This window comes from Rhinopithecus bieti, unplaced genomic scaffold (assembly GCF_001698545.2).
Source record: "Rhinopithecus bieti isolate Rb0 unplaced genomic scaffold, ASM169854v2 scaffold_20069, whole genome shotgun sequence".
NCBI classification, from domain to species: domain Eukaryota; kingdom Metazoa; phylum Chordata; class Mammalia; order Primates; family Cercopithecidae; genus Rhinopithecus; species Rhinopithecus bieti.
The window spans coordinates 477,295-500,786 of record NW_016809702.1 but is presented as its reverse complement, the minus strand read 5'-3'; the positions used below and the strand labels follow the sequence as shown (position 1 = coordinate 500,786).

Below are 23,492 nucleotides of genomic sequence, written 5' to 3'. Positions count from 1 at the left end.
TGCTCCTTTGGTCTCTGTGGACTGAAGGACATGGCACAGGATGGAGAACTTAGAGAAGCTGTTGGATTCCCTGAGTCCTCTTTCTTGTCACTTATAGCCATACTAGTACATTCTTTTTTTCCCCCAGAATCAGGGTCTCACTCTGTACCCAGGCTGGAGTGCAGTGTCATGATCGTAACTCACTGCAACCTCAAAATCTTGGGCTCAAGTGAACCTCTTGCCTCAGCCTCCCAACGTACTTGAATTTACAGGCATGAACCACCATGCTCAGCCACTAGCACATTCTTATAAGAGTTTTCATTGCATTGTTTGTAATAGCAAAAAGACTTTAAATAATTTAAATAGAAATCATTAGAATACACTACAGTAGATTATTGTACAACTATTAAAAGTAATGCGCTGATATGGAAAATTCTATATTAAATGAAAAAAGTAAAGTATTTTATACTTGCTATATACAATTGTTTGTATTGTTAATTGTGTATGTATATGTTTATGCATATATGTGTATATAAATTTGCATAGACACAAGAAATTTAACAGTTATCTTAGACATCCAGTGTTTTGTGTGTGCAACTTGTCTTTTCATTGTTTGAATTTCCTTTTGGATTTTTTTGTTCCACAGTCATGTCATCTGTGAGAATGATAGTTTTATATTTTCCTCTCTAATCCTCATGCCTTTTATTTCTTTCACACTGTGTCTTGTTCCCCATCTCAAAGGGAAAATCTTCAGCATTTGACCTAGAAGTCTGGTGCTTTCTGTAGAATTGTTGTTTATATAAATACTTTTCTCATATTAAGTTAGTTTCAATCTATAGTTTTTATTTTAATTTTAAAATTATTTAAGATTTTAAACAATTTTAAATGTAAATTTGTAAATGTTAGATATTTTGAATCTTAAATTATGTAATTTGTTGATTAGATTGATATCAAATTTTATCGGGATCTTTTTTCTGAATCTTTTGAAATGATTTGCATTTTTTCACCTTTTTTCCTGTAAATGTAGTGAATTATATTGATTAATTTTTAGATGGTAAATTAACTGCATTCCTGGGATAAAACTAACTGGTTTGTCCACAATGAGATACCATCTCACATCCGTCAGAATGGTGATTATTAAAAAGTCAAGAAACAATAGATGCTGGTGAGGTAGTGGAGAAATAGGAATGCTTTTACACTGTTGGTGTAAATGTAAATTAGTTCAACCACTGTGGAAGGCAGCATGGCGATTCCTCAAGGATCTAGAACCAGAAGTATCACTAGACCCAGCAATCCCATTACTGGATATATACCCAAAGGAATATAAATCATTCTACTATGAAGACACATGCACATGTATGTTTATTGCAGCACTATTTGTAATAGTAAAGTCATGGACCCAACCCAAATGCCCATCAATGATAGACTGGATAAAGAAAATGTAGTGCATATACACCATGGAGTACTATGCAGCCATAAAAGGGAATGAGTTCATGGATGCTGCTGGGAGCCATCATCCTCAGCAAACTAACACAGGAACAGAAAACCAAACACCACATGTTCTCACTCATAAGTGGGAGTTGAACAATGAGAACTCATGGACACAGGGAGGGGAACAACACACACTTGGACTGTTTAGGGGTTGGAGGTGAGGGGAGGGAACTTAGAGGACAGGTCAACAGGTGCAGCAAACCACCATGACACACGTAGACCTATGTAACAAACCTACAAGTCCTGCACATGTGTCCTGGAGCTTAAAGTAAAATAAGATCATAGAAAAAGAAAAAAAAAAAAAAAAAAAAAAAAAAAAAAAAAAAAAAAAAAAAAAAAAAAGAAAATAAAAGCATATACATAGTTAAAAAAAAAAAAAAAGGAAAGAAAATGTAATCCCAACACTTTGGGAGGCTGAGGCGTGAGGCGAGCGGATCACCTGAGGTCAGGAGTTTGAGACTAGCCTGGCCAACACGGTGAAACCCCGTCTCTACTAAAAATACAAAATTTAGCTGGGCACGGTGGCAGGTGCCTGTAATCCCAGCTACTTGGGAGGCTGAGGCAGGAGAATTGCTTGAACCCGGGAGGTGGAGGTTGCAGTGAGCCGAGATTGTGCCATTGTGCTGTAGGACAACAAGAGTGAGACTCTGTCTCAAAAAGAAGAGAGAAAGAAAGAAAGAAAAGTAACATACTTAAAAAAAAAGAAGTCTTAAAAGTTCTTCATCAGGAAGCATGAAAACTAAAATATATTTTTATTAGTTACAAACTTAGTACGATATTAAAATAAGAGGGATAGCATTGAAAATTGAGAGAAAAGTTGGGTGCATTTTAATGCCATGCTGTCCTGAAATGTCGGAGCTATGTACCAGCCCTTCCTGTAAGACGTAAGAGTCCTAGCAAAGAATTCAGAGTAAGGGTTTTTTGTTTGTTTGCTTGTTTTACCAAATTGTTCTAATATAGTCTGAGAATGCTGTAAAAGCCATATTAAATTAAACCAAAATTGGTAAAGTTAAAAAAACCCAATTGGTTTGTGATGTGTATATTGGTAGATTCTGTTTGCTAATATCTTGCTTAGGATTTTTCATCTGTGTTCAGGAGTAGATTGGTCTGCACTTTCCTTTTTTATAATGTCCTTGTCAGATTTAGAATCAAGGTTGTTAGCTTCATAAAACAAGGTTGTTAGCTTCTTTTTCTATTATCTCGAAAGGATTGTGTGAAATTGTTCTTTTTATTTTCAGCCTGCTTCTTGTCTACTGTTAATCCATATGATGCGTTCTTAATTTCAGTTACTGCATTTTTAAGTCCTAGAACTTTTGCTTGATACTTTTAAAATAATTTCTAATTCTCTAATAACGTTTTCTATCTTGTTTCTTATTTTCAGATAATTAGCATAGTGATTTTAAAGTCTCCAATCTAGAGAACGTTTTCAGTAGTTTTCGTTACTTTTTTTTTTTCTTGAGACAGGATCCTCCCTGTGTTGCCCAGGCTTGTTCAACTTCAGGCATTGAGATAATTTGAACCTAAGTTCCTTCAGTGACTATAGGCCTTCCAGTTTACCCTCATTCCAGAGGTGATTCCTTTAAATTCAAACTCAGTGCGCGGTAGGAGTGAGGGGCATTCACTAAGGCCTGACAGAGCCTGGATTCTAAAACCTTTCCCTCTAGACCCATGAGTCCTTCAAAACTGCCGCTCAGCTCGTCAGCTTCTCAGTCTTTCTTTCTGGAGTTGGCAGCATTCCCTAGGGCAGAAATGTCCCAGTGCAGGACTTGATTCCCTGGGTCCTCAAACTTTCTTGGTTTCTGTCTTGGAAATTCTTCACTATTTTAGCACTCTGTTGCCTTCAAGTAGAATTGTTATTTCCCTCTTAACTAGTTTGTGATTACTAGAAATGGACACAATAACTGCCTTCTTTCCACAACCAGGACTTCAAATAGAAACTTCTGCTGTTGATGACCAGAAGCTCGGCCACTGTGCCTCTGCTGTACAGGGGGAAGCAGGTGGAGAGAGGGGCCCTCCATGCCAGTTCTTGGCAGGAGCCAGGCCTCTTCTAGGTGAACATCCTTATATTCACTTAGTTGACAGTGGGTATTTCTTTAAATGGGCTGTTTGGTTATAGGAGACAATTAGATTTTAAAAAATTCTGAAAGCTGCTGCTTGCCAAATTCTGTTGACGATGAGTGAGCTTTGCAGAAAATTTCCAAAATAGGTTCATTGTCCAAGTCACCTGCCTTTCTGCTTCTGAATCCTCAACTCACACTTGAGCAGTGGTCCACCAAGTCTGAGCCCCCCAAGTCTGAGGCCTGACAGAGGCAGAGTGGATGCAATTAGAGGGTGAGCACGGAGGCCAGCAGTTCTGAGGCTCGTTCCTGTTCTCAGATGTGATGCTTCTGGGCAGCAGGAGACAGGCTGGGAGTCATGTCTGCTGGGATTTAACTGTGCTCCGCCATTCACTGGCTGTGCCAGAAAGAAAAAGCATCTAATCCCATTTTAAAAACAAGGGATTAAGAGATTATTAGCTAATTCCAGATGTGGTTGCTCATTCAAAGTACCCAAAGAGGTTGTGAAAAATACAGATGCTTGAGTCACACTCCACACTGTCTCTACCCCAGGACCCGAGCAGCTGAATAAAATCTGGAAAAAAAAAAAAAGTATATATTAGCATAAAATAATTATTCATTATTATTACCATTATAGCCTGTCACAGTTCTAGGGGTTGACGGGGCCCAGCAAGGCAGGGCCTGCTCTAGTCTATCATGCGGGGCAGTAGCAGAAGACTGAGGCTGGAGTCATTCTGAAGGCATCCACTTTGTTTCTTTCTTTTCTTTTCTCTTTTTTGAGATGGAGTTTCGTTTTTGTTGTCCAGGCTGGAGTGCAATGGCACGATCTTGGCTCACTGCAACCTCCACCTCCCAGGTTCAAGCATTTCTTCTGCCTCAGCTTCCCAAGTAGCTGAGATTTCACAGGCATGCACCACCATGTCCGGCTAATTTTTTTGTATTTTTAGTAGAAATGGGGTTTCACCATGTAGGTCAGGCTGGTCTTGAACTCCTGACCTCAAGTGATCCACCCACCTCAGCCCCACAAAGTGCTGAGATTACAGGCATGAGGAAGGCATACACTTTCCAGTGTCTGAGCTGTTGGTCAGAATACCTGCAGTTAGCTTCTCCAGGTGGCACGGAAAGGATCTACATTTTTTTTTTTTTTTTTTTTTTTTTTTTTTTTTTTTTTTTTTTTTTTGAGACGGAGTCTAGTTCTGTCACCAAGGCTGGAGTGCAGTGGTGCTATCTCGGCTCACTGCAAGCTCCGCCTTCCGGGTTCACGCCATTCTCCTGCCTCAGCCTCCCGAGTAGCTGGGACTACAGGTGCCCGCCACCTCGCTTGGCTAATTTTTTGTATTTTTTAGTAGAGACAGGATTTCACTGTGTTAGCCAGTATGGTCTCCATCTCCTGACCTCATGATCCACCCGCCTCGGCCTCCCAAAGTGCTGGGATTACAGGCGTGAGCCACCGCGCCCGGCCAGGATCTACATTTTTAACAAGCCCCCAAGACGGTTATCAGTTGGCTAGGCAGTGGTCTCTGACAACATTTTAGGAATTACTGGACAACATGAAACTTTTAGTCCCTTAAAGTTGTACAGTTCCAGAATTCAAGCCATTGCTTTTCTTTTGAAGTAAAAAATAACTTCTACTTTAAGAGAATACAGGTATTTCTCAAAGCAAAATGTCAAGACCACTTTTCAAACACAGAATTATCAGAAATTCTAACAAAAAGCTAATAGAATATTGCCCAATAGAACTCCATTTATTCAGTTGGATGTGCTTTAATTAAGTTGGTACTCTGTGCAAGATACGGTTCTGGAAGGTGTAGACTTGAATTATCTTTATGGCTGCTAACAAAGATTACACATTATCCAGAGTAGCAGTACATTTAAGGTGAGTCTACATTTCCTTGAGACTCAAACTTCTGCTGTTGTTTGTGGAAACTGAGTATCTGGGGCAAAAGAGGAAGTGAGAGGCCTTAAACAGAGCAGCCCTTCCTATGAAGCTGCCCGCTGTGTTTGGCTTGGGAACAGCCTTGTGTATTGGGCCAAAAACGTTTGCCTCCAATATTGTAGAGTAGGGTGCATGTGACTGCTGCACTGGCTTCTTGGTGTTCATCACCAGACAGATGTCTGTTTTACTGCCATGATGCCAACTGCATTTAGCATTTGTGTCCACTTGGTATGATAACTGGCTAGACATTTTGCTCCTTTCTCAAAAACAATTTTAACTAGTTCATAATTAACATACCATAAGACAAACTACGGTTCAGCATTGGATCTTCTGGGAGTTTCAGGCATTAAAAAGAAAATTTATTTCAGGGAATCATACTAGTCAATTATTACTTCTCATCATTATAGTTTCCAGGGGTTGTTGGTGGCAGATGTTGCGTTCTTTTTTAAAAAAGAAAAACCAAAAAACAAATGGACATCTCCCAGATGGATTCTTAGTGAAATGAGTCTTTAAAAAGAGAAACCAGGGGCTTTCTTATATTAAGCAGAAACAGACCAACTTAGGTTTTATGCCAAGTGATGCATAACGATATGGGGGGACATCATGTAAGCAAACTACTCTGTCATTTAATGATTCTTATTTCCTAATTTAGAACTGCAACAATATCCAGGAATTCTCACTTTCTGGTGAAGAGTGAGAAATCTTTATGGGTTCTCACGATTCAGTTGAAAGCAAGCGGAAATGTGCCTCAGACATTTTCCTTGAACATTCTCCTTCTGGGCAGGAAGTGGGCAGTGTTCACTGAAGATGTGGCCATCAGATGGGAGGAAAAGCTGATGGTGTGACAAAATGTCTACTTCCCCTTCTTGGTGTGTTTCCTTCTTCCCTGGTATTTCTTTTCCTTTTTGTTTTATATATATATACAACAGAAATTTATTTCTCACAGTTCCCACAGACCTTGAAGTCCACAACGAAGGCGGATTGAGTGTCTGGTGCGGACTTGCTTATGGCTGCTGGGTGGAACCTTCTTGCTATGTCCTCACATGGAAAAGGAACATTCTGCTTGCTTCGGCCACTTGTAAGGGCTCTAATCCCATTCTTTTTTTCTTTCTTTCTTGTGCCATGTTGGTCCTTCCCTGGTATTTCTAACTTAGAAACTAAACCAAAACTCAGTGACATGTAAGTACCTGGGGAAAGCAGATCAGATGATTACTGAAAGTGATTAGGGAGAAGACCTGTGTGCATAGAGCTAAACTGAGCCCTTCTTACTGAGAGGAGAGCATCAGGAGCTGCCTTCCTTTGCAACGATGAAAGGCAGTCCCATTTATAGGAGCAAAGGTTAGAAAAGAGTCAAGCTTGGTTGTTCAGTTGTTGGGTGCCTTTAGATAAATCTCAGTTTCTCCACAGAAATTTCTGTAATACTAAAATGTCAAAATTTGCTGGAAAATTTTTTAAATGTTCAAAAAAATATTGTACAAATCTAAGACAGTGGTGCTAAAACAGTACTAGTTAAAAGTGGACTTTATTTTATGTGGTAAGAATTTATAAATCCAGGTCTCTGAAAACAATACAGTCTGAGAGGAGCTCAGTTTGAGTGTTATATGTGTATATTTTTGCATTCTTGAGTCTGTGTTTTTTCATAAGTATCATTTTCATTTACTGTTAAAATATAACTACTCATTAAATAAATAGTTATTAATTATTTACTAATATGCAAACACTATACAGTTCTTTGTATGGTGCATAAAAAAGGATAAAACACTGTCCCAGTCCTCACAGAATTTACACTGCTCACATTATCTTGAAAATATGCATTTTGGTATCAGACTGATTTGTGGATTTTATAGGTGTGCTTCCTGAGATCACTGGGTTATGAACAAAATTGATCACGGCCTGAGTATCAACAAGATTTTCAATGTAACAGCCTTCATCAGATAACGTAATGTGTTTCTTAGAAAGGAAGTTCAAAAGGACCAATTCTGTTAGATTGCTGACCTTGACCTCCTGTGGCCAAAAATCCTGTTTCCCTATGTTTTGAAAGGAAACACGTTTGAGAAAAGCTCCCCATCCCAGATTTGGTGATTTTCCTTAAAGGCTGTTTGGAGAGACAACAATGGAATTCTGGGAGAGATCTGACATCAGCAGGTTCATCTGATCTCTCTCAGGAGAGAGAAGTGTTTGTTTACTCTGCTCAGAGTGCTATATTCCTATGCATGGGCTATTATTAGAGTCCTTTGAAGTAGAAAAGTCATATGTCATAGACCTCTTTGTAATCAAAAACTTTAAGGCTGTTTTTCTGATATGTATGTAGAGTAGATGGAGAAGGAGAAACACTTGTTTGTTGAAAATGAATTCTGAGGAATTTGGGAGCAGAGCTTTGCAAGTTTTGGTTTTCTGTACAATGTCACATTTATTTATCTAATCTTATCAAATGTTTTTGGAGAGATGGTACTAAAGAGAAAAACGTGACTGGACCTTTGCATCTGAAACTCAAGAAATTTATAGAAAATTGAGTGGTATCTAGAAACTGTGTTGGGCCAAAGTTAACTGGGAGTAATACTTGCCTTGAGTATATATATTGTGAATATCAAATGAAATAAGTCATATGAAATAGCTTCCAGACCATAGCTATTGAAAACTGAAACATTTCTTATTTATTTGGCTCAGCATCACTTAAAATTCAAAATTTAAGAAAATCACAATTTAAAAAGATGTGCAATTTAATTGTTCTTACTCTATAGCAATATATCCTAGAGTTTTTTACACGTGAATTTATATCTCATTTAAGTAGCTGCATAGTATCCCCTTGTATGAAAGTAAAATACATATTCTGTGTTGATAGACATTTAAATAATTTTCTGTTTAACTATTATTAAAAAGCTACAGTGGGTACCCAAGTTACGCATACTTTTTATACATTCTCAGGCATTTCTTATTGATGGTAAAATGTGCAAAAAGAGAAGAAACACACATAATATGACATGCTGTTGAAGATGTGGACTAATTATGTTTATATTTATTGAGGAATAAAATTTTACATGAGGCAATTAAGACAATAGAGTGTAAGAGTAAAGCCATTTAAAAACTATAAAAAACAGGCCAGGCATGCTGGCTCACACCTGTAATCCCAGCACTTTGGGAGGCTGAGGTGGGCAGAACAGTTGAGGTCAGGAGTTCGAGACCAACATGGTGAAACCCCATCTCTACAAAAAATACAAAAATTAGCTGGGTGTGGTGGCACGTGCCTGTAATCCCAGCTACTCGGGAGGCTGAGGCAGGAGAATCACTTAAACTCGGGAGTCGGAGGTTATAGTGAGCCGAGATCACACCATTACACTCCAGCCTGGGCGACAGGGTAAGACTTCATCTCAAAAACAACAACAATAAAATTGCAAAAAACAAGCTGTCTCGGCTCCTGCCTCCAGGAAAATGCAATAGATATACTTTTCTCTATTCCTCTTGCTAACTACAGCTAAAAACTGTGGGCATTACATAAAAAGTAAATATCAGAAGACTTTAAAAGATGAGAAACAAAAAGGATTGGCTAGGGACCACGGGACCTGGGTTTTTGTGTTGCCTCAGGTATTCTAGATTGGGTATTTGAGAAAATGGTAATGGGGAAATGCCAAAGAATTTAGACTAAAAACGCCCAAAGGGGAATCTGTTTCCCAAATGACCAAGAAAAGTGTACTTGCTATGGTTTAAATAATGGCGTCTCCTGCAAAATTTATAGTGAAACTTAATTGCCAGTTCAACAATATTAAGAGGTATGGTCTTTGGGAGGTGATTAAGTCATGAAGGCTCTTCCCTCGTGAATGAGATTAGCACCCTTATCAAAGGGCTGTAGGTTGGAAGAAGTGTTCTCTTGCCCTTTCTGTCCCTTCCAGCATGTGAAGACACAGTGTTTCTCTCCTCCTGAGAATGCAGCTACAAGATGCTATCTTGGAAGCAGAGAGCAGCCCTTACCAGACACTAAATACCAATGCCTTAATCTTGGACTTCCCAGCTTCCGTAACCAAAATAAATAAATATCTATTGTTTATAAATTACCCGGCCTGTGATATTTTGTTATAGCAGGACAAACAGACCAAGACACCAGTCTAATGAGACAACTTTTAGATAATATCTGCTCTATTCCATCAAAATATCACAGAAGCAGAAAGTCTCCCAAATTTGGCAAGAGACATAAACCTGTAGATTCAAGGAGCTGCGCAAACCACAAATAGGATAAACTCAAGTATTTCTGTGTCCAGACACTTCATAACCAAACTTCTAAGAACCAAAGACCAAGAAAAAAGCCTTGAAAGCAGCAAGCGAGAGATTACTTGTAACAATTCAAGTGATAATGGAGTTTTCATCAGAGACAGTAGAGGCTGAAGAGAAAGTGGCACATTTTTCAAGTGTCTAAAGAAAAGAACGGTTAACCCAGAATTCTATATACAGAGAAAATATCTTCCAGGAATGAAGGGAAAATCAAGACCTTCTTACTGAGGCAGGCTGAATACTTACTCCCCTCCAAATGCTCATACCCTAATCCATAGAATTTGAGAACATGTCACCTTCCATGGCAAAAGGACTTTTCAGATATGATTTAGTTCAAGATCTTGAGATGGAGAAGTTATTCTGGACTATCTGGGTGGGTCCAATATACTCACAGGGTCGTTATAAGAAGAAGGCAGGAAGGTCAGTGTCAGAGAAAAGAAAATGATGATAGAAACAGAGGGGAGGTAGAGGGGAGAGAGACAGAGTTTGTGACAGATTTGGAGATGCTACCTGTTGACTTTGAGGAAGGGGCCACAAGACAAAGAATGTAGAAAAGGAAAGAAACAGATCCTCCCTAGAACCTCCAGAAGGAACTAGAACTGCTGACACCTTAACTTTAGTCCAGCGAGACTCATTTTGGACGTCTGACCTACATAATGGTAAGATAATACATTTGTCTTGTTTTAAGTCACTTAGTTTGTGATAATTTCTTACAGTAACAACAGGAAACTAATATACTCAGATAAAGAAAAACTAAGAGAGGTCTGTGACCAGCAGACATGTCTTAAAGAAATGGTTAAAGAGATTCTCGAAATAGAAAGAAATTACATTTAAAAAAGAATCTTGGAACATTGGGTATAAAGAAAGAATATGTTAAGCAAAAATAGAGGCACACGCAATAGGTTTTCCTTCTCTTGACTTTTCTAAATTATGTTTGACAGTTGAAGCAAAAATATAACACCATCTAAGTGGTTCCCAATGTATGCATAGGAAATATTTAAGAAAATTATATTGTAAATAGAAGAGAGTAAAAAATGTAACAGGAGATAAAGTTTCTACCTTCATCTGAACTGCTAAATTGTCAACACCCATTGTATTGTATACATATAATAGAATACCTAGAGTAACCACTTAAAAAGCTATACAAAGCAATACACCCCAAACACATAGAGAAATCAAGTCAGAATTCTTTAAAATCTTCAAATAATACACAGGATAGCGAGAAGATGTAAATTGAAAAGTAAACAGGAAACAGAAAATGAAATAGCATATTTCAGCCCTAACATATCAATATTTACAAGGAACTGTCCACAAGAAACTAATTTCAAATATAATAATAAATGGAGGTTGAATATAAAAGGATGGTATGACATTTCATTTTATAGGTCAGCTTGACTGGGTCAGATGGTGTCTGGATATTTGGCCAATCAGTATTCTGGGTGTGTCTGTGAGGTTATTTCTGGATGAGATTCACCTTTGAATCAGTAGACTGAGTAAAACAGATTTACTGTACTTTCCCTAATGTGGGTGGGCCTTATCCAATCATTTAAAGACTCCAATAGAACAAAAAGGCTGAGTAAGAGGGAACGCGTCCTCCCTGACTGAGCTGGGACATTGGTCCTTCTGGCCTTTATCTTCAGGTTGAAACATTGGGTCTCAAGCCTAATGGCTTTCAGACTGGAGCTTACGCCTTTAGCTCTCCTGGTTTTCAGGCCTGTAGGCTTGGACTGGAAGTACAAATCAGCTCTCCTGTGTCTTCAGCTTGCTAGCTGAAGATCTTTTCAGGACAATGTAGAACTTCTCAGCCTCCATTATTGCAAATCTTTCTATATTTATATCTATATCTATATCATCTATGTCTACATCTATATCTAAATAGATTTATCTCTTAGATATATAGATATACCTTCTATTAGTTGTGTTTCTCTGGAGAACTCTGACTAATATAAGTGGGAAAATATTAATATATACTATGTAAACATTAATCAAAAGAAAGCAAATAATTGGTAGAACCCTTGATAGAAAATCAGCAAGGATGCAGAAGAACTCAGTAACGTTATCATCCAACAGAATTTAGTGGACTTTTACAAATTATTCCACACAATAAGAGCAAAATACCCATCCTTTATTCAACTGCCCGCGGGATATTTGTCAGTATAGACCATATCCTGGGGATAAAATGAGCTTCAATAAATTTTAAAAAATGGAAATTATTCAGAGTATATTCTCTGACTTACAAAGGTTTCAAACTAGAAATCAATATTGGAAATATAATAGGAAAAATCTCCAAACACTTGGAAACCGAACAAGACACTTGTAAATAATTCATAGGTCAAAGAGAAAGTTTCAAGGGAAATTTAACAAATATATTAAACTGAACTGAAATGAAAATACAACATATAAAAATCTGTGGGACACAACTAAAGCAATACTAGGAAATAACTTTATAGCACTAAACACTTACATTAGAAAACCAGAAAAATCTCAAATTAATAATCTAAGCTCCTATCTCAAAACCTAGAAAAGAAGAGTACAAACCCAAAGTAAGGAGAAGGCACAAAGCAATAAAGGTTAAATCAAAAATTAATAAAATTAAAATTGAAAACAGAAAATTAATGGAGAAAGGCAATGGAAAAACAGTTGATCCTTTGCAAAGATCAATAATACTGGGAAAAGCCTATCATGACAAAGAGAAGACACAACTTACTAATATCAGGAATGAGACAGGAGATAGTACTATCAACCCTGCAGATGTCAATAGAGTTAACAAATCAAGATTATGAATACCTGTACATACATAAATTTGACAACAAGACTGTGTGTGGTGTTGGCAGAGGGATAGAGAAAATGATCAATAGATCATTTTCAATAGAGGTACACCCATCCAATTTATGACAGAGGTGCAAAAGCCATTCAATGAAGGAAGGAACATCTTTTCAATAAATGCTGCTGGTGCAATTGGTTATCCATAGGCAAAAAAAATGAACCTCAATTTCAGCTTCATTCCTTAAACAAAAATAAGCTAAAAATGAATTATAGATTTAATCTGAAATCTATGAATCAAATGTAAATAAAATGCGAAGGTATAAAACTGACAAGTTAACATAAGAGAAAATCTTTGGGATCTAATGCTTGTGAAGAGTTCTTGGAAGGCATAATTCATAAAAGAAAAATCAATAAATTGAACTTTATTACAGTTAAAAACCTTAGCTCTGCAAAAGACCCTGTTAAGAGGACGAAGAACAATCTACAGGCTGGGAAAAAATATTTCACACTACATATAAGATAAAGGACTCACAACTAGAATTTATAAATAAACCTCAAAACTCAACAGTAAAAAGCAATCTAATTAGAAAACGGGCCAAAGATCATGAGGCATTTCATCAAAGATATATAGAGATGGCAAATAAGCACATGGTGTTCAGCATTACTAGCTATCAGGGATGAGATATTACTACACATCTATTAGAATGCCTAAAATTTTAAAAAATAGTGAAATTAGCATATCCTGGCAAAAGTGTATAAAAACTTCCTCTCTCACACATGGCTGGTGGGAGTGAAAAATGGTACGAACCACTGGAAAATAACATGGTAGTACTGGTATTATTATTATTTTTAAACTAGACATACACTTCCTCATGACCCAGCAATTCCACGGCTGGGTAGCTATCCCAGAGAAATGAAAATGTGTGTTCACACAAAAACCTGTATGCAATTATTGATAGTGGCTTTGCTGGTAATAGCCAAAACTAGAGTCCACCAAAATATCCCTCGTTAGGTAAATGGGACCAGGTGCGATGACTCAATCCTATAATAATCCCAGCACTGTGGGAGGATAAGGCGAGAGGATAGCTTGAGCCCAGTAGTTCAACACCAGCCTGGGGGAGACCTCATTTCTAAACAAGCAAACAAACAACAAACAAACAAAAGGTAAATTGTTAAACAAACTGGTATATCCATACCACGTACTATTACCCAGGAATAAAAAGAATGAACTATTGATGCATGAACCATGTTGGATGGATCTCAAGGACATTATGCTGACTCTACAGATCACATACTGTGTGATTGTATGTATATACCATTATGGAAATGACAAAACCATAGACATGGAAAACAGATTCCTGGTTGTCAGGAGTTAGGGGTGGTGGAGTGGAGTGGAATGTAGGCATAACTAAATGGGGTAGTGTGGGGAAGATCTTTGCATTGATGTGCTTATTATGTCTCTTTATTGTGGTGGTGGTTACCCAAATCAAAATACGTAGATGTGTTTCTTTGGGAACTAGGAACAGAAATGGGCTAGATACTCAGAATGGCAAGGTTAATTTTTTAGGAATCTTACCTAATTTTTTCTCATCAAAAGTGTTAATTTGGCCAACAAATATTTATTAAATGACAGTTACCGAAATAGCTGATGGAATACAGAGATAATTAAAATATGTTCTTTGCCTTCACATGGCTGACAATCTAGTACACGTGTAATCTTCAGTGCAATGTGATAGACAGATATCAACAAAACTGTTGCTGGAGGGCTCAGGTGGGTCTCCTGATGCCGGTGAGACCCCACCCCTAGCTGATGTGAGAAAGAATTCAGGGATGAGTCAGAATGAAGTACAGGGCAAGAAGCCTCCATTGCTAAGTGAAAGCACACACTTACAGAAAAAGTGTGTGCGCTCGTGAGAATGACTTGTGCACGAAGGAGTTTGGGTTTCTAATTTATGGGTGTTTAACTAATAGGTGGAATAATTATTAGGTATTCTGGAAAAGGAGGGGATTGCAGGGAGCTGCCCTGTTATCATCCCCTTTCTCCCTTGTTTGGGTTTGTCTGGAAGAGTCATGAACATGTCACCCTGACTGGGGTTTTGGCCACTTTCTCCCTTATTTTGGGTTTTCTGTTATCCTGTGATTTCTTTGTCTAGTTCCTGTTTTTGCTGTTGTTTGGGTTTTTCCATCCTCCTGTGACCACCCGGTGCTATTCCTATGTCAAAAACTGGCGAGAATGAGGCATTGAGGAGGTGTTGCTATTTCTGATCTGGGAGGAACCTGCAGAGCCTGCTGCTGTGAGGATGAGGAAGTTGTCTCAGTTTGGCACAAATGCTTCCATCCTCTTATCTCTTGTCCACCATTGATTTATCACGTCCCTTTCTCTGTGCACATGGTCTTGACCTCAGAATCCTTCTCAAACACATTCTAGGCAGCCAGTACCAAGCAAGCAGAGTGGCTTCTTGACATAGAAGAAAAGTTTCAGTTGAGTAATCTTAGATCGTAATAATCACTCCCCCTATGAGCTTTAAGGTTAACACTCAGGGTGAGCAATCTCCAAATTAACAGCCTTCAACATGTGGTCTGTGTTTTTTTCATGTTTGTGATTCTATTTAGATGTAAAGTGTTTAAAACATTTAAAATTTTATTGGTTGTAAATATCATGAACTATTTTATGGATAACAATAAAATTGTATGACATATAGACCTTCTCACAATTTCTTTTTTTTTTTTTTTTTTTTGAGACGGAGTCTCGCTCTGTCGCCCAGGCTGGAGTGCAGTGGCCGGATCTCAGCTCACTGCAAGCTCCGCCTCCCGGGTTTACGCCATTCTCCTGCCTCAGCCTCCTGAGTAGCTGGGAATACAGGCGCCCACCACCTCGCCTGGCTAGTTTTTTGTATTTTTAGGAGAGACGGGGTTTCACCATGTTAGCCAGGAGGGTCTCGAACTCCTGACCTTGTGATCCACCCGTCTCGGCCTCCCAAAGTGCTGGGATTACAGGCTTGAGCCACCGCGCCCGGCCCCTTCTCACAATTTCTAAACGTGGAATTACACATAGGCAACCATAAGCTGTCATGAGAGTTTTTTTAACCATCTTGGTACTCTCACTTCAATGATGCTTTAAACACACGGGACTCCTGTGCATGCAGCTCACTCCTTGTTCTCAAGTCCTGCTGGATTCCCAGCCTTCATGGCCTCCTTATAAGTCTCAGCCCTGCTCTGGTCTCCAAGATCAATCCTGACTTCTGCCGAAGGCATTTAAGCAACTTTAGCATACGCTGAGCCCCAGTATCTGGTCACCTTTAGCTTTTACCTGAGATTTTACAACCAAGCTTCTACTTAGATCCTATTTAAAATTGAAACTCAGAATTAGATATTGCTATTAAAGAGTTAATATTTGTATCCTCCAAATTCCACGTGTTGAAACCTGATCCCTAATGTGAAGGTATTTAGAGGTAGGGCTTTGAAAGGTGATCACATCATGAGGGTGAGGTCCTCATGAAAGGGATTAGTGCCCTTATAAAAGAGGCCCCAGGGAAATCTCTTTTTCCTTTTTGTCAGGACACAGAGAAAAGGCAAAAAGACAGCAGTGTATGAAGCAGGTCCCCACCAGACACTGAACCTACTGATGCCTTGATCTTGGACTTCCCAGCCTCCAGGATGATGAGAAATAAATTTCTGCTATTTATAAGCCATCCCATTTATGGTATTCTATTAGCAGACTGAACAGATTAACTCAAGTATACTGGGCCTGGCCCCTAAATCCCTTTTTAAAAAGCTTTAAGTAAACCAGGAATACAAGAAAATGACGTTGGAAGAAAAGAAACACATTTATCAGTTGTAGATGATATGACAATATACCTACAAATCTAATAAATTCAACAGATTGGGACAGGTGAGGTAGCTCACGTCTGTAATCCCAGCACTTTGGGAGGCCGAGTTGGGCAGGTCACTTAAGCCCAGAAGTTTGAGACCAGCCTGGCCAACATGGCAAAACCCCGTCTATACTAAAAATACAAAAATTAGCCAGGTGTGATAACAAGTGCCTATAGTCCCAGGTACTCGGGAGGCTGAGGCAGGAGAATCACTTGAACCTGGGAGGTGGAGATTGTTGTAAGCTGAGATCATGCCACTGCACTCCAGCCTGGGCAACAGAGAGGGATCCCGTCTCAACAACAACAAATTTACAGACTGTTAGACTATTAAATTTTTAAAAATGGCTTTAGATAAGGTGGAATACAGAAATAAGTATTACTTTCTTTTACTAGCATTGAACAATTAGAAATTAAAATGGGAGAAGTCACATTCAAGATATTGTCAAATTAGTTTGTAAAACATCTAACTTAAAAAGAGCACTATATATATATTTTTTTTCATTAAAGGACATAAAATAGGAGTAAAATAAAAGATACAGAGTAATAACTCCTCACAGGAGGAAGACTAAATAACATACAGATGCTCTTCCTTCCCAAGTAAATTTACAAAGATAATGAACATCTGATTAGGATCCCAGTGAATTGTTTTGGGAAATAGACAAGTTGGTTTTAAAATTCATTTGTAACAATGAAGTTAGTATTTGAAAAGAAGAATCAGATGGGGGAAATTTGCTCCCTAAGATAATACATAATTACTTACATAAAAGTGGTTGGGTAATAGTATAGAGATAGATAAATACATCAGTGGTACATAAGAGAGAATGCAGAAACAGACACATTGATATATGTGGGTTTATGTAGTGAATCTTATAATTTTATGTTGCCTGAACATCCATTTTGAACATTTAACTTTCTCTTATCAGTAGCAGAGTTGGTTTGTCTTGACACAGTTTCCAGTTCTATGCTTCCCCAACTGTCACACCCAGTTGCTCAGTGTTGTTGATCCAGCTATCTGTCTTATACAACTGCCTCCTGGTAACCCCCTCCCTATGGGACAGCTGGATGCAAGCTACCTGACTGGCCCTGCTGACCCCCATATCCTACATGGACTGTGCAGATGTGCTACAGTGATCACCTCTCAGTCACAGTGTGACCTGGAATTTGTGCCTGCTGCTTTGAACCCACTAACTGCAACTCTTGGGAAATCTGTTTGAATAATGTCCTGGACTCCAATAAAGGGACTGGCCCATGGATCCCTCTCTCCACATACTCCCTGACCTGTGTGTGTGTATGTGTGTATGCAATGCATGTGTGTGCGTGTGTGGCCTCCAGGCATGCTGTGTACCCCCTGAACCCGTAAGTAGTCAAATATTTATTTCCATCTTATAACTCATCTAATTATTGAAGGATTGGTCTCCATCCAAAATAAATAAATAAATAAATAAATAAATAAATAAATAAATAAATTCTAAGTTAAAACAGTTTAATATTATGATAAAACAGTATTTTGAAAACAAACAAACTTACTCTCACATTGCATGATATAAATATAACTTGTAGATGAATTAAACTTCTAAATGTAGAGAAAAAACATTGCTAGGTTAACTATGCTGCAATAGCAAAAATATGTTAAGATCACAGTAGCTTAACATAGGAAAGCTTCTTTTTTTTCCTCTTTTTTGAGACTGAGTCTCACTCTATCACCCAGGCTGGAGTGCAGTGGCATGGTCTCTGCTCACTGAAACCTCCCCCTCCTGGGTTTGAGCAATTCTCTTGCCTCAGCCTCCTGTGTATCTGGGATTACAGGCATATGCCACCATGCTCAGCTAATTATTATATTTTTAGTAGAGACAGGGTTTTTCCATGTTGGCCAGGCTGGTCTTGGACTCCTGACCTCCGGTGATCTGCCTGCCTCGGCCTCCCAAAGTGTTGTGATTACAGGCATGAGCCACCACGCCCAGCCAGGAAAGTTTCTTGATTATGTGAAGTCTAAAAAACGAGCCTGGAGACTCTTCAAGGGAAGCTTCCTTCCATGTGGTGACTCAGGGATCAAGGCTGCTTCCATTTTGTTCCCACAAAATTTGAACCATTTGGTTTCAAGGTGTATTGCTGAAGCAGAAGAGAGATCTAAAGGTACACACAGGGGTCTTCATGATCGGGGTAAAAATGACATAGAACTGCCTGTGTCACCTCTGCCGACATCTCATTGGCTAGAATGAGTCACATCCATGTAACTTAATTCTGAAAAAGGTTGGAATGTGGTAAAATACATGGATATTAAGTCAGCATTAAATGTCTCAATCATAAAAGGTATAATTATCAAGAATAGGCATACATTTTTATAAACTTGGGGTTGAGGAAGGTTCTTCAGGATTATTTAGAAAAGAAAAGCAATAAAGGAAAACTAAATTTAACAATAGAAAAGTTTAAAAGAATTAAACAGTGAAAGATGCCCAAAACAAAGTTAAAAGGCAAGCAACAGGTTGAGAGAATATATTTGCCACACATACGAATGACAAATGTTAAAATTTCTAATGTGCAGAGTTTCTGTAAAGAAAAAATATGCCAGGTGTGATGGCTTCCACCCATAATCCCAGCACTTTGGGAGGCTGAGGCAGGAAGATTGCTTGAGCTCAGGAGTTTGAGACCAGCCTGAACAACATAGCGAGACCTTCGTCTCTACAAGAAATAAAAAAATCAGTCAGGCATGGTGATGCGTGCCTGTAGTTCCAGCTACTCAGCGGGGCTGAAGTGGGAGGATCACTCAAGCCTGAAAGATTGACACTGCAGGGAGCTGTGATTGTGCCACTGCACTCCAGTCTGGGTGACAGAGTGAGACCCTGTCTCAAAAAAAAAAAAAAAAAAAAAAAAAAAAATTGACAAAGAAACCAATACAGAAAATAACAAGGCATATTAACGATTTTAAAAAATACAGATGGTCAGTGACATAAGTAATATATGCATGAGGCAGTACATTGCAGTATTGTGCTAATGGCATAAAATTGAACACAATTTAATTTTCAGTAAGAGTCTGACTACATCACTTACAGTATGGCTATATGACAGAATATCATGTAGTCATTAAAGAACAACATGGATCTCTATACACTGACATGAACAAATATTCTTGATGTATAAGTGAAAAAAATGAGACGTAGATCACTATGGACAATGGTGATTGTAATTTGGGAAAAAATTAATGATGTATAAATAAATAGATAAATAATATAAAACAATAAAAATATTAAAATATGACAAAATAGGGAAGGATATGGATAAAATTTTACATTGTTAATCTCTGAAAAGTAGGGAGGCATTCACTTTGTAATTCATAGAACTCTCTTTTTTCTGGCTCAAGCTTTTAATATAAAAAATTCACTGGTGTACAAAAATGTGAAAGTGTGACAATGACAACTATGAAATCCTGTGAATGAAAGTCCCCTCAAATGCACTCTCTGGTGCACATGCCCACACTAACTTCGGCGTGGAAACATAAACTAATGCAAACCAGTGCTACCAAGAAGCATCAGCATGTGTGTTCTCCATTCCATCAATCACAAACCAGTATCTACTCCAAACATCCAGTAAGGAAAAGTGTGGCATCTTCCCAGGAACAGCAAGGCAGACTTCTTACTCGCGATGGACCAGCACAAATAAACCCAGCAAAAAGAGCACTTCATACTTACATTTAGGATAGTCATTCATGAGGATGGTCCCAATTCCAATATAAGGAAAAATCCCCTGGCTCTCCCCACGACATCTTTTTTCTCTAGCAAATGTTGTTCTTGTTTATAGAGGCCTCGGTCATCAACTGCATTATTATCTCCTTTGGTCAAAAACTTGATATGCCCATTTTGTTTTTCATGAATCTTCAAGACTCAGTGAACTATAGGAATCTTTCTTCCTTCTATCCTTAAAACAGCAGTTTCTCCCACTTGTATGGGATCTTCAACTTGATTTGTTAGAAAGAGAAGATCTCCCCTATGAAATGCGGGTTCCATGCTGCCACTGAGCAGCACTACAACTGGACTTTCACTCCCAGTTATTACCATTAACCCCTTCCAGATCATTAGCGCCGATGAGACAATCATTCCGAAATTTAGGACTTGATAATAGAGCTGCCGCTTGTTCATCTGCAGCACATCATCCAAAAAGTCTAGAGACAGCATGGTGGGGATGGCGAGCAGGACACTGGCAAGGGAGAGGGTGCAAGGACCAGCGGGCAGAACAACTGGCCTGTAATTCATAGAATTTTCTAAATGGTAACTTTTGTCTTTTTTTGTTCTGGGCATTTTAAACAAAACCTTTAATAATATTCATTCATTCATTTATTTATCTACCCATCTATCCAACTATCCATCCATCATTCCATCCATTCATTCTATCATACCCAAGAAACATTGATTACAAATCTATCTGTAGGCGTTGTGTTTGCCACGCACATTGCAAGTAACATTTAGTTTGGCACAACTTGGAATAAGAAGAAAAATGCCCCTGTGTTCTTCCTTTTTCTTCTAGTTGGCTATTTTAAAACCAATCAACAAAACATAAAGAGTCTGGTCCTGTGCTTCTTGCACACACCATCTGTTTTGGCTTCCCTGGCCTCTGGCCTTTGTCTGCCCTGTAGATGATAGATTAGTAGGGGACATCCTTTATAGTAGGAAATGGAGGTCAATAAAATTTGCACCAGGCTTTTCAATTTAGTATCATCCCAGTCAGGACATCCCAAAATAAAATTTGTTTTAAAAATAGATCTAGGAGGAGAAAAAAGATTGAAAACAAACAATTAATCCTCTTATGTCACTGATTCTGTGAGAAAACCTGATTTAAAAACAAATCAGTTTCTTGTTCAGGTGCAATGATTTTGCGGGTAGAAAAAAAAAGCAGAACAAAAATAGTGCAAAGAGTCCAGTGTGATAAAGGATACTATAGAGCAAAACAGGAAGTTGTTTAATGGAAGGGAATGATTGACCTCAGAGCCTGAGACGTGAATAGATCCTTGGATGCAGAGGTTTTTGCATTTGTGAAGTGTTGTATCGATGCTTTATTGACCAGATTTGAATTGTACACCATGGATTCTTTCTTTTTATGAGACAGAGTCTTGCTCTGTCACTTAGGCTGAAGTGCAGTGGCGTGATCTCGGCTCACTGCAACCTCCGCCTCCTGGGTTCAAGCAATTCTCTTACCTCAGCCTCCTGAGTAGCTGGGATTACAGGTTTGTGCCATCATGCCCAGCTAATTTTGTGTTTTTAGTAGAGATGGGGTTTCTCCATGTTGGTCAGGCTAGTCTAGAACTCCCGACCTCAGATGATCCACCCATCTCTGCCTTCCAAAGTGCTGGGATTACAGGCTTGAGCCACCCTGCCTGGCTGGAATTGTAAAATCTTACTCTGATAATTCAAGCAAAATTTCTCCTTGAATTAAAGAAGAGTATGAGGGAGGCTATTGTGAGATAAGTTTTATTTTTAATCTCCATTCTGATCTTACAGGGGAGGAAATGAATGCTCAAAGAGACTGATTCTGTGATTTGTTTGAGATAGAGCCAGTAAGTAGAAGAACCAATCTCAAACCACGCATACCAACCCCAGACACTGGCAGAACATTCTCTTTATGTAAGGCCTCAAAAGCTTACTGGTTGGTGTCTGCTGACTTGTTTTTCTCTGTTATCTTGCCTGTCTGCAGTGACAAATTCAGTGCAGCTCTAACTCATGTGGACAGAGAGGAAATGATTCTAGGATTGAGGACTTAAGGGTGTTTGGAAGAGAAGAGGATTGTTTTGTTTTGTTTTGCTTTGTTTTGTTTTGTTAGTTGTTGTTTTCCTCAGACAGGACCTTGCTAACACTTTCAAATATGTAGGCTGTTTGCTGTTTCCTTTATGTTGGTCCCTGAGAAGGATCTGCCCTTCTACCCTGCTTCCCTGGGGAGTGTGGACAGAGCCTTTGTCTTGGGGGAGGGGGGTTGTCTTGGGAAAAGGGGCACAGGGCATCCTTAGGACCTGCCCTGTCGAAGGAGAGAAAGCCGAACAGATGGCAGCTGCCACTCAGAGGGCACTTTGTAGGAACGCTGGCCAGAGCAGGCTTCCTGTGCTGCAATGCCAAATCCTTCCCTTCCAAGGCAATGCAGAGGAGCCTGACGTGGCTTGGGGCCAGTGGGCTTGCGGCCAAAGAGCACTAAATCAAAGCAAAGAAGAGGTGACACCTTAAAAGCAAATGACATTTCATGTTTGTTTGTTTTGGAAGGCAGAGAGAAATAAGTTGTAATTGCAAAAGAGTAGAAGATATAAAACAACATGGCTGTAAAATATTTTAACATTATTTGTTTGTAGAAGACTTTTCTTTAATGAATATGCTCTATTCTTATTAAGCGTCTTTCCCAACGTTTCTCTAAATGAGGATGGTGAGTTTGTAAATTCTGGTTTTACCTGAAAACCAGTGACCTGGTGTTAGGGAGGCTCTTATCCCTTTAAAATAAATGTAATGCACTAGTTTGTAATCTCTGCAGGTATATTAAAATGTTTTCAGTGATAAACATTCCTAGCTTTAAAACTTTTATCTCTTACCCAAATTCAAGATCTATGTCCTTAATGAACTCTTTCAACTGGGCATTCAAACGTGGAAATTGTTTCTAGATTCTCATCTCCCATAATCAGCTGAGAATGGCTGTGAATTCCCAGAGAAAGACATGCTGAAGTCAGGGCTGAGCTTCTGCAGGCAATATTATGGGAGCATAGATCTTGGGGCACGTTTCCTCAGAACCCAGGGGACACCTAGACACTCACTCATTTATTGTGATCATACCTTTAATCTTTTTTATTATGTTTCAGGAATATAAGAAAATGTGTTTTAAAAGCATGAACACTCATACTTACTGAGTATAATGCCTGACTAAGAAATAAGGCATTATACCTTATTAATAAGGAGAAAATGCCAAGCTACCAAAGCATACATTGGAAAGCAATATGATAGAGTAGGAATAATGCTAGCTTTATTGTTCCTTTACATTTATTAGTAACCTTTAATGAGCTTCTGTTTGTGTCAGGAACTGAAGTTGCAGAGATGAAACTCTGAAATTACAGGTGCCCACAACCATGCCCAGCTAATTTTTGTATTTTTAGTAGAGACAGTGTTT

General features: G+C 38.7%; 1 pseudogene; it reads right to left on the bottom strand.

The window, feature by feature from the left end:
• Positions 1-19,994: 19,994 nt before the first annotated feature.
• LOC108540877 (signal peptidase complex catalytic subunit SEC11A pseudogene) lies at positions 19,995-20,533 on the bottom strand (annotated as a pseudogene).
• Positions 20,534-23,492: the final 2,959 nt, after the last annotated feature.